We start from the raw sequence: 12,032 nt of genomic DNA, 5'->3' as shown, positions 1-12,032 counted from the left end.
GACTTAGACCAGATGGCAATATGACAGATATACAGAAAAGGGGACAGTCTGTCCACTCTCCACAGCTGTTGACCCCCCAGAGGACATCCTCAAGGTCACTCACCAAGTCCCAGACACTGTCCTACTCTTATGCCTTGTGTACTGTCTATTCAGCATCACACTTTGTACTTGTCAGAATAAAGAGCACTCTGATTTGTACTTTTATATATCTGTATGTGTTATCTACCTACCACATTAAACATCCTGCGAATAAAAGATGATGCCTTTGCATACTTCAGGAGGGCGACCAACAGAGTTCTAATTCAATCATGTATCACATGAAATATCTCCATTCTGACCAGTGATAATCAAGTATTTGCTGTAGGTCCTGATGGCTGTGGTTAGCAATATCTCACTTACTCTAATCTCTTTTTTAGCTGTGTCTCTGTTTTTCTTTTTCTGTCTGGAGTCATTTAAGGCAATGTCAGAGAAGGGAAAAAAAAAGAATAACCAGGCACACCTGATTACAAATTCTGACACGTGGTAAAGAGCTGCTTCTCTTGCACGGAGAGCCAGCACCTCCGTGACTCCTGCTGCAAATTCCAAGGTGGAACACATGGTTAAGCACTTCATTAGTATTTATGGAACAACCTAGGAATCATTTCTGAAATAAATGATGCCACTTGTGGTAAATGAGTCCTTCCTAAGGAAAATCCCAGGGGATCTTTCAATAGCACAGCCTTGATGAAGATTCAGAACAAAAAGAATAATATGTCTGATCCTCTGATGCCGCGTGAGTAGCGATATACACACCCTCCTCCATACAACTTCCCACTGACCATCTCCACATAAACCAGAACATAACTGGCAGACAAACAGCCTCAGGGAGATGAGGCACAATGGTGGCTGCTGCTGCTGCTGCTAAGTCGCTTCAGTCGTGTCCGACTCTGTGTGACCCCATAGACGGCAGCCCACCAGGCTCTCCCATCCCTGAGATTCTCCAGGCAAGAACACCGGAGTGGGTTGCCATTTCCTTCTCCAACAATGGTGGCTACGTCAGCTCTTCTCAAAACTCAGCTGGTCACAAAGCCTGCAGGTCTCCACTTGCTTGTTCCATGGTCCCACTCCTCTCCCTCGGACCTACAGCCTCGACCAAGGGCAATTCTGACTAAGCCAATCTGCATTGGAGAGCAGTGGCCATCCTGGGTGGGTTCCTCTGTGACAGAAAAAGATGTAGCTACTCTCAGTAAATGCTGAAAGTGGTCACTAAACCTGTGCCCAGGGGCTTAGGGATATAGTTGAGTTTTCCCCCATATCTTTCAATTCATTCACTGTGGAGTGCAGTTCTTTACTTTTACTGGATGTTACTGTGCATCTTCACTAGGAAAAGGCATTATAAAGAATGGGGGAACACATGTATACCTGTGGCTGATTCACGTTGGTATATGGCCTGGGTTTGATCCCTGGGTTGGAAAGATCACCTGGAGGAGGGCTTGACCACCCACTAGAGCACTCTTGCCTGGAGAATCTCCACGGACAGAGGAGCCTCATGGGCTACAGTTCATGGGGTCACAAAGAGTCGGACACAACTGAGCAACTAAGCACACACAGCACGTGGCAAAAACCATCGCAATATTGTAAAGTAATTATCCTCTGATTAAAACAAATGAATTAATCTAAAAAATGAATAGTAAGAGCAAACATAGCTAATGTCAGGTGACAAAAAAACTTACCGAAGGATCATGCAGGCCAGTCAGTAGACTTGACTAACTTAGAATTCTCCAACTCTTTGCATGAAATTAATTTGGCACCAAAACCTCACTCTACTTGGACTGAAATTTGGAGCAGAGATCACTGATAGTGCATTGCAAGTTAACTTAAATTTGTTGTAAAACTACATTTAGCCCCTTTAACCAGGGGCCAAATGTGTGAATTCCTTACATCATCAAAATACAAAAAATTATCACTTCTACTGACCCCTTCAAAAGCAACATTTTGCATTCTTTTAGTGTGCAAGCTAAAGCTCTCTTCAGTTTAGGACATTAGTGTGATAGAACTAAAGCTCACTTAGACGCTTTATGTAGGTGTGATGGGTAGTTTGCCATGGTTTCCACAACGGCCACGGAAAGGATGGGGATGTACTGCAGGTCTTGCTTTGTCAAACAGTACATTAGGAATGTGCCAGATGACGATGTGAGTGTCACCTGAACTCTTACAGTGCAGCGAGCAGCTGGATATTTACTACCTGCAGAAGCAAATGATAAAAGATCTCGCCTCCAGGGCATGGACCACTGCACTGTGCTGCTGCTCTCCAGTCGAGGTTCATACTGGATGGTACCCAGAGGGACTGGGATAAGACCAGGTCCCAGTTTTTAAATGTCAAGATCGCTCATTCAGAAACTCTGACATCTTCCCATAACCTAAGATGCAGTCCACTCAAATGTCATTGCCTAGGACCACAGACTCAAAAATACTCACTTTGCTCATTAGAGGCAGTAACTCTCTAAGCACCTGCTTCTATGGGACACATGAGGTAACGCAGGTACTGCATGTGCATGAAGGGGCTTTGCTTATGATCTGGTGCCTCTTCCTGTTCCCCTAATGGCTATAGGGATCAACTGCCTGATTATCTCCCCAAACATCCTAATGGAGGACGACTTCCTAGACTACGTACAAACTTGGACTGATTTTTCCCCCATCTGACTCCACAGGCCAAGATCCCTATGGTCAGCACAGCCATTCCCTAATCAGCCCTTACTGAGCCTTCAGCGAATCTTACCACCCATGAGTTCTGACACTTCCGTGAAGATGGAAAACTCTCCAGAAGCTAGCAATATCAAACAAATAGAGAAACAAAACTATGCCAAGATTCCCACAAAGATTTATGTCTTCAAACTCAACTTATGGTCTATTAGCACATTCACAGACTCCTGGTCCCTCTCAGTTGCTATAATTTCATATCTGTGGTCATTGACAACAGACGAGGCTGGGCATGCACATTTTGGAGTTCTAAGTCACTTGTAACCCTATATAGATAGATAGATGAGGTCACAAGTCAGCACAGAGTCATAAACACTAGCAAAACTGTGCCAATTCCACGAAGACTTTGAGGAAGTGACTAACATCATCAAGGGTACTTCAGCATCTGATATTGTTACAGGAAAAGAATTAATGTTTATCTTCTATCTGCTTCCTCTGCTAAGGAGGTCCATGATGTCCCTGAGGGTTCTACAAGGAGAAGCCAGTGTCCACCCCAGATGTATTGCACAGGTTGCTCTCTTGCCTCCCAGCCACTCTCTCTAGATCCTCACAGTTAGCAGGAAGTCTTGCTTCTTGGCCTTTTGGCTAAGATCAAGTGTAGTGCAGGCTCCATCGAATGAAAATGTATTCCTTGATAATACTGTAACAGGATTTTGTTGCTGATAATTAGTTTTTGGCACTCCAGGCAAAAGCAGGAGACACTTCTTGCATCTCAAGGGTTTTCAGGGTACATTTAGATGAAAAGAAAAGAAAAAAAAAACCCCAAGCAAGAAATGGTAGGTAGATTTCAGTGACCATGGATGGTTCAACAGGCCAGAAGAGCCAAGCCAGTGATCAAGAGAGGCACCTTCTAAAGGAGACCCTAAATAAGAGAAGCAATGGAATCCCTTAGTGAGGCATAGGAGGACACATTCAGGAGAGTCACTCTCTCAAGGGCAAGAATGGCTGTCCCAAGGCCACATTTCCAGAGAGAACAGCATCAAGGTGGAAATGCCCACAGCCTGACTGATTTGGGATTATGGTGAAAAGGACAGATGAGAACAGTGACTTCCGTGTCTGGATGGGAGCCATCATGGCATTGCCATAGAAGGAAACACAGGAAAGGTCACTGCCTTCTGTGTGCCGTGGCTGTTTACTTCCTTTGTGCTGGACCGTGATCATTAACTTTCCCCCTTCTCCTGAGGGCTCCCTGGGAAGGAAGCTCATTCTGCAGATGAAAGTCCACTTCATTCTTCGCTGGCTACCAGGAACAGTGAGGGTGTGAGGGGAGAACTCATAGGGACAGTGTCCGAACACAGCATACACAGCCACATCCGCCTGGACTCCTGTGGGCACTCTGTTCCTAAGACGATGTGTCTAGCGATCTGTAGCCCAACGCAGCCCCTGTGGACAGCCAAGCTACCTATTCTTGCTGATGGGCAAGTGCTGAAGATCTCCGTCAATTCTGCTGCCCTATAAATGAGATAGGGAAGCATTCATAGGATCCCAAACTAAAAGGAGCATATACTGAGCACTCAGAATGGGAGTAATGGCAATTTTTGAGTGACAGAGATGGGGGGAGGGACCTGTTTTGTCCTTGGTAAAAATGCTCACTCCTCTCTTCCTTTTGGGGAAGGAAGATTCACTGGCTAGTGGTCTGAACTGAGAAGGGCAGGCTCCAGGTTGTATATCAAAGTCTGAGGAGAGGAGAAGGGCCATTCAGATTCTGGTGTCCAGTACTTATACCCTGATGTCAGATTTGCATTATAATGGGATTTGTTAGGAGACTAGCCTTTCCTGTTGTTCAGGCATGTGGAAAAGAGGATTGTTGAAAGCCCCTAGCCCCACTTACACTGACAGGTATATGTCACAGGTTCCGTCTCCTGCATGTCATCTTGGCCACCATGTTTGACAGATTTCTGAGAAACACAGCTCACATGAGCTCCTAATGTCAACAAGCTTTGTTCACCAAATATAAGCCAAGCAGAAATCCAGTATGGTTCACGCATTGTCATGGGAGAAAGGTCATTTTAATTGAAAGAGTAAAATTTATCAAAACGGCTAGTTCTTCAGATATGAGAAAAGGGTTGTTTGCTGAGACAAAGACGTAAAAGAGAATTTATGTGAAAATACAGAACATGTTCCCTACTGGGAATCTTAGGAAAGTTCCTTTAAAAGAGTCATAGCTCAGTCTGTTGTCTCCTGAGAGGGAGGTGATGCTCCTTCCTGTGAACCACCTTGAAATGGTTCTCCAGTGAACCACCCTGCAGTTCCTCACCTGCTCCATCATGGACCAGAACAGCATTCCAGGCTCAGGATTTGGCTTAGAAACTAAGCGATCCCTCTGGGAGAGAAGAAGCTGTTCTCTGTGGGAATGAACTTTACGGTAATGCACTGGCCTGGAGCTGATCGTGTCCCAGCCATGCTTCTGAGGGAGGGGAAGCTTCAGCGAGAGACAGCACTTGACCAGGGGAGTCAGGGAGCTCTGGCCTGGTGCCCATTCTGCCTACCTGTCTATGGGCGTGTTAGGCTGTGTGGGTCTCAATCTCATCATTTCTAGGATGAAGCTACATTAGGAAAATGAGGTGTGTGCCGCTGGGCTTTAACATTCTATGGCTCTGAGACACAAATGTGCATTATGATGCCCGTTCTCTCAAGCGTAGGTGTCTCACTGACAGAACACGAAATAAAAACACTGCACAGATAAAATAGTAAGTCTGATCTTCCTGTGAATGCAATGAATTAAATCAATTAATTAATGAGAGTGGAAAGTATAAACTATCCAGTCATTTTAAAATGTTGAAAACACAAAAGGATATCTAGTTGGTGTTCTAGATTCTGAGATTTTTCATCCAAGAGATCATCAGTCCCGCTGTTTTGCTGTTTTTCTTTGCAGGGCTGAGGAACCCTAGGGATGAGGCATGGGGAAGGGTGGTCTCTTGGCAGGGAGGGAGCGTCATGGTATGAGAAAACTCTTCTTTGGGGAGTGGCAAAATGTTACTGCTCATAACTTTCCTAAATTCCCCTAGAGGGAATCACAGCTGAGTATGAGATGTTTATGTAAATTTTCTGTTTGGCTTAAAAAGAATTTAAACTGCCAACACTTGGATCAGAAAAGAGTGTGACTATTCTATTCTTCTGAGAAAATCTGAAGGCACAAATAACCTTCATTTAACAAATATTTACTGCTTGCATATGGAAGGCAAAGTGATGGATAAGTGGTGAGGGAGGAGGGGAGGAGATGAGTGGAAGGGGGAAAGAAGGACAAGGTGATTCAAGGACAGCCCTACTCCTCAGGAAGCTTGCCTTTCAGAAGAGAAATGACAAGTCCCTAAGTGCTCAAGTACAAGGCAGGGTATGATAAATACTGTGATGTGGATTTCTTATCACCAGCAGGCGTGTAATTAGGTGTCTGGAGGAGGGAAAGAACACACACTGAATGGAGCAGGGGAGTCGGGAGAGAGGTGGGTTTCGGTAGACGCAAGATGGCTTTTTATGAAGTGTTATCTGAGCTGTGGCTGGAAGGATGGATAAGGCTTATGAGCATCAAGGCAAGGGAAGCAATGCAGATCTGATTCAGCCCTCAAACCATCCTTGTGCTTCCGTAACTAAAAAGATGGGCCCTCTTGACTGGGAACCAGAAGTTAAGACCACCCAGAGAGCAGCTGATTTCTTTTAGATTACCCTGACCTGGGATGAATCTTAAAACAACCCATTTCCTGGCCAGAAAATTCTGGATCCACCTCAAACTCAATGTTTAGGAAGTAATTTTGTTAAATACACATTTATATTCAAAAGCACAGCTCCAAGCTTCCTGGTCTTGTTTCCTGGCTTCAACACAAAGGAAAGATTACTTTCTTGAAAAGGAAATGATTCCAGTGCCCCTGCCCAGGTTAGAATGACTAACTCCTCCTTGCCCTCAATTTTCTTCCTCTTCTTGAAAGGGTACCCAGAGTTATCACTCACATTAGTTCAGGACAAAGACACAGAGTTTGACGGAGAAGCAAAAAAGGTGTGCTGTGCTCCTGTGTAAAAGGTGGGAACAATGTTTCTGAGCGAGAATACTTCCAATCCTACTTCCCTTGAGATCTGCCATCCATTACCCATTCAGCTGCAGGGCTGGGTTCATCTCATTTTAAAATGTTAAGAGCCCCAAATGGTTATTTAATTGAGATTGCAAAGGCACTTACTGGATTCTAACAGCTTTAACAGGTAATGTTTAAGAACATTAAAAATGAGAGCAATGATGAATCAGATGCAAATGAAAAGTGAATGAATTTTGGCACTATAATTTAACACACAGCTAACTAGTGTTTTGAGCAGAAGATGTTGAACTTGGTTGGTTTTCTTTAATTTTCTTACATGCCAGGAGTTATCAAAATATTTTACTTTTTAAGCTTGCCTTCCTTTCCTCACAAAATTCCACCTTGAAAGTGTTTAGTTCAATTCAGCAGGAATATGTTTGGCCTACTATGCACTTGGGATTGCTTACACCTACAGGAGATATCAGGGCTTCCCAGATGGCACTGCTGCTGCTGCTAAGTCGCTTCAGTCGTGTCCGACTCTGTGCGACCCCATAGACGGCAGCCCACCAGGCTCCCTCTCCCTGGGATTCTCCAGGCAAGAACACTGGAGTGGGTTGCCATTTCCTTCTCCAATGCATGAAAGTGAAAAGTGAAAGTGAAGTTGCTCAGTCGTGTCCGACTCGTACAGACCCCATGGACTGCAGCCTACCAGGCTCCCCTCTCCATGGGAGTTTCCAGGCAAGAGTACTGGAGTGGGGTGCCATCGCCTTCTCCGCCAGATGGCACTAGTGGTAAAAAAACACGCCTGCCAACACAAGAGACTGTGATGTGGTTTGATTCCTGGGTTGGGAAGATCTCCTGGAGAAGGAAATGATAACCCACTCCAGTATTCTTGCCTGGAGAATCTCATGGAAGGAGGAGCCTGGCGGGCCACGGTCCATAGGGTCACGAAGAGTCTGATGTGATGGAAGTGACTTTGCACGCACATGGGAAATCAATGAGTCTGAACGCTATGAATATGACATGATTCAACTGCCAAAAGCACTTTAGAACCTGTCCCCTCACCAGGCACCTGGAAGACAGTCAACTAGATGGTTGTCAATCAAATGAATGGTCCTTTCATGATGATCTTGACCAAAGACATCAAAGCCATCTATAATGCTGGCAGTGCCTGTTGATTCCTTATTTTTTTCAAAATTTTATTTTACTTATTTGTATTTTAAGTGGGTAAAGACATTCACAAAATTCAAAATATATTCAAAAGTAGAAAAAACCCCCAAACCATTGGTTCCAAAAGACACATGCACCCCGTTTACAAGAGCCATAAATGGAAGCAACCTAAGTGTTTATCAACAGATGAATGGACAAAGAAAATGTGGTATATACACAATGGAATACTACTCAGCCATAAAAAAGAATGAAAATTTGCATTTGCAACAGCATGGATGGACTTGGAAAGCATTATGCTAAAGTGAACTAAGTCAGAGAAAGACATATAATGTATGATATCACTTACAAGTGGAATCTACAAAATACAACAAACTCGTAAATAAAACAAAAAAAGAAGCAGACTCACAGACAGGGAGAACAAAATAGTGGTTACCAGTGTGGCCAGGGCACAACATAAGGTGGGGAGTGCCAGGTACAAATTACTGAGTATAAAGTAGGTTCAGTGATATATTGCACAACATGGGGAATACACCCAATATTTTGCAAAAACTGTAAATGGAGTGAAACCTTTAAAAACTGTATTTAAAAAACCCCTCAATCGGGGGTTAAACAAACAAACAAAAAAATAAGTAATATATTGAGACATCTTATTTCCATTTCTGTGTCCATCTACTCCATTCTTTCCCTCCTCCCCTGTCCTCCTGCCTGAGTCAAATTCAATAATTGCTTTCTCCTTAGGAGGTGGTTTGATATCTGCTTGAGTAGATTTATGTGAGCAATACAAACTAGTAAGGGAGCTATTATGCCTATTCCCATTCTTACTGAAATGAAACGGTGAACAAAATAGAATGACTATTAACAAAAAGTGCACAGTACCTAAAGTTCTCATTACAATGTGCTCGATCAGGACCACCACAGGCCTCAGTGCTGAAACTGACAAACATGAGAAGAGACTACTGCGAGTCTATAACAGAATCAAAGCATGGAACTCTAAAAAGAAAACAAAGAAAAACCAATGGCAAGTAAATTTACACCACAGGAGCCATGCCACTGCAGTAGGTCGGAAGACAGCTTCCTTTTAAAGAGAAGAAAGGAAATTTCTATCTATTCAATTTATCACCCTTATGAAAGAAACAGTCATTAAATATTATAAGAAAATAATATGCAAGATTCAGTTCATTATGGCCATTGATATCTTCTCTATAGCTTTTGTATAATATGAATAGAAGTCTTCCTTCTTAAAAAAAAAAAAAAAAAAAGAAAAAAAAAGAATAGAGCCAGAGTGGAGGAGTTCTGTACCCTAATGCTTTTCCCTATAATCCATTTTGCTATTGGGGCAAATGCTTAGTATCAAGATGGTATTGATCTAAAACACACAGACACACACACAGACACATCTCCTGTCCTCTTTCCTGTTCCAGGCTGGCTCTTGACTCTAGATCAATATTTCTTTTCATTTGCACTCTGCGATCTCATTTGGTACACTTCTACTTACTTCCCTCCACCCAAGATAACCGACTCTGGGTTTGTTTGAAGGCAATTCTATTATAGTCCTAAACCAATTATTTTAAGGGGAGATGAGGAAGAAAGGAGACACTGTACAAACAACTTGACAGAATCCATTTTCTTCCTCTCCCTTTAATGTTCCTGCCTTTCTTTCTCTGAGTTCCCAGCACCTGTTTTACAAAATAGAAGCAGGATCCTGCTTGGCAGAACTGCCCCTGTGAACAATACAAAGCCCCACAGGGATACTGATGCCCGTACAATCGCTGGGCACTCCTGAGGGGCTCTGGAGGGGGGCACTCTCACCGCTGGGGGTGTCTGGCTGCCCTGGTTCCAGCCTACTCCTGATGGGGGGCAACACTTACATGGTCTGGTTCTTGTTCCCTTTCATCCTCTCAGTGTGCACGCTGTCTTCATTCAATGGTGACTGCTCCTGCCACTAGGCTTGACAGCCCTGCGCTCTGAGAAGGGTATAGCCGCACTGGTGAGGGAAAGACTAAGAAATGACAAGGTGGCACTGACACCTGTCTTATCTCCTCATCGTGTTCCAAGTAGTTCTGTGCTAAAGGGTACTGGGAAAACACTTAAAAGAAAAAAAAACAGACTTACTAATTCACTATATTGTTCAAAATATTCCTAAGGGAAACTGGCGGAAAGTTCCTGACCTAGGTCCCACCAGGAATTCTCCCCTAATATTGAAGAGAACAATGAGGTGGCTAGGAACAAGATCAAAGATTTTGAACATTTCCCAGAGAACATAAAACCTATTTCTAACCCCTTGGGGTACAATAATGCTTAGTTCACGTCCATGCTTCTCCTCTGCCACAGGTAAGGTTGAAGTCTGTCCTCCCAAAGGACAGCTTTTGTGTTCAAGGTGCACAGAGGAGAATCTTGGAAGAATGGCAGAACCTCTGAATGTCAGAGCTGGGAAACATACAATAGAAAGAGACAGGACCACAGAGTGCTGGGACCTGCAGCCCAGCTGTGTGATTCACTGCTCCCTGCCATCTGGTGTTGGGAAGTTCAGCCCTGGGTGTGAAAATGACAGGTAAAGTTAAACCCAAGAGCGAAAATCTAGAAATAGCCCAGTCCCTATTAAGTGTGTTAGTTGCTCAGTCGTGTCTGACTCTTTGTGACTCCATGGACTGTAGCCTGTCAGGCTCCTCTGTCCATGGAATTCTCCAGGCAAGAACACTGGAGGGGGTTGTCATTTCCTTCTTCAGAGGATCTTCCTGACTCAGGGGTCAAACCCTGGGTTTCTTGCATTGGCAGGTGGATTCTTTACCATCTGAGCCACCAGGAAGTCCAATGAATAGAAGAAACAGTTATTAAAAATGACCAAATACACGAAAGCGGGTCATGAATGGATCAATGATGAGGACACGTCATGAACTAACAATTATGATGAGCCTACTTCTGCATACCTCAGTCCTGCGAAGAACAGATTGGGGAGCAGGCATGGCTGGAGGGCAGAGGAGAGGAGCAGAGCCAAGTGTGGGCACTTCCAGTTTTTGAAAGGTTAGATGAGTCACATTTCACACGCTCTTCTATATTCATCCACTAACAGGATGTTTTCTCATTGCCTTGTGAATCTCTAAACCAAAGACACTGTTTGGATATTACTCAATTGCTTTCCTACCATTGTTCTCACACTCTTTTCCTTCCACCTATTTCCTTCCCCGAACACTGAACTTAGCAGGTGAGGTTACCACCCGAGAGCTGTCCAGAGATCTGATCTCCTTCTAGATTTTTCTGCAAATTTGAACAGAAGAAGAGTAGGCGTTCCGGGGGGGAAAGGCTCAGGCCGTCTTCGGTGACTGTGGGTCATTATTCCAGAGGCAGCACTCTCTACACTGTCCTCTGAACTCTCTGACTTCCTGAACTTGCTCATTTTCAGCAGGCCCTGGTGGGTGGCCAGTGCTCCCGGCAGCAGACACAGTTTACACTGGAAGACTCCACAAGGTTATGGCAGGAACATGAGGCCCTGTGAGGGAACTGACCAAGAAGAGAACGCCAGGCAGTGTTTGAGCCTCGTTTCAAAGCATCATGAAAAGGCAATGAGAATTTACAGCAGGAGAATGATTGCAATAGGACAAAACATGAAGAATGACAAGTCAAGGTAAAACAGCTGAGATGACTTCCCCATGGAGCATCTCTGATTACAGAGACACAACTCACACCACTGTCCCTTTAGAGCCACTCCTGACGTGAGGCATCTATGTGGGCTCTCAAGGAGTTTCCTGGAACTCCCTGAAGGTGGGGGACAGACCAGGGAATTACTGGGGGGCTGTTCCCAGCACTGATAAGGATACATTTTTGAAAGCTGATAATCTAGGTCAGTACATTTGGACAGGAGCCAGGAAAGTCCGGTTACCGCCCGGACTGCAGCTACCAAATGGGTAGGAAAGAGGAACTGTGCCTGCAGGGGCTAGAAGTCAGCTGGAGCAACGGTGCCCAGTACAGACAACTGAGCATCTCCATTAACAGCAAAGGTTCATTCCAGCTGGCTCAGAATTGGCTGCTAGTGGCCCGCAGGCAGAAGGGTGCAAACAAGGATGCTAGCTTTCTCCTCTGTACACTGGCAGGGTTCTCCTCTGGCTGGCACATCTTAACCTA

At 44.4% G+C, this 12,032-nt stretch overlaps 1 protein-coding gene and 1 pseudogene across 10 annotated transcripts in view; one reads left to right on the top strand and one right to left on the bottom strand.

Annotated features, from left to right (window-relative positions):
• The window catches only part of STXBP6 (syntaxin binding protein 6), a 266,854-nt gene that overhangs the window by 71,465 nt on the left and 183,357 nt on the right, over positions 1-12,032 (bottom strand). The gene's annotated exons all lie outside the window — the stretch shown is intronic.
• LOC112581038 lies at positions 3,305-3,444 on the top strand (annotated as a pseudogene).

Source organism: Bubalus bubalis, chromosome 20, assembly GCF_019923935.1.
Source record: "Bubalus bubalis isolate 160015118507 breed Murrah chromosome 20, NDDB_SH_1, whole genome shotgun sequence".
Taxonomy (NCBI): domain Eukaryota; kingdom Metazoa; phylum Chordata; class Mammalia; order Artiodactyla; family Bovidae; genus Bubalus; species Bubalus bubalis.
Note: the sequence above shows the minus strand (reverse complement) of the source record. Positions and strands in the feature narration are given on the sequence as shown.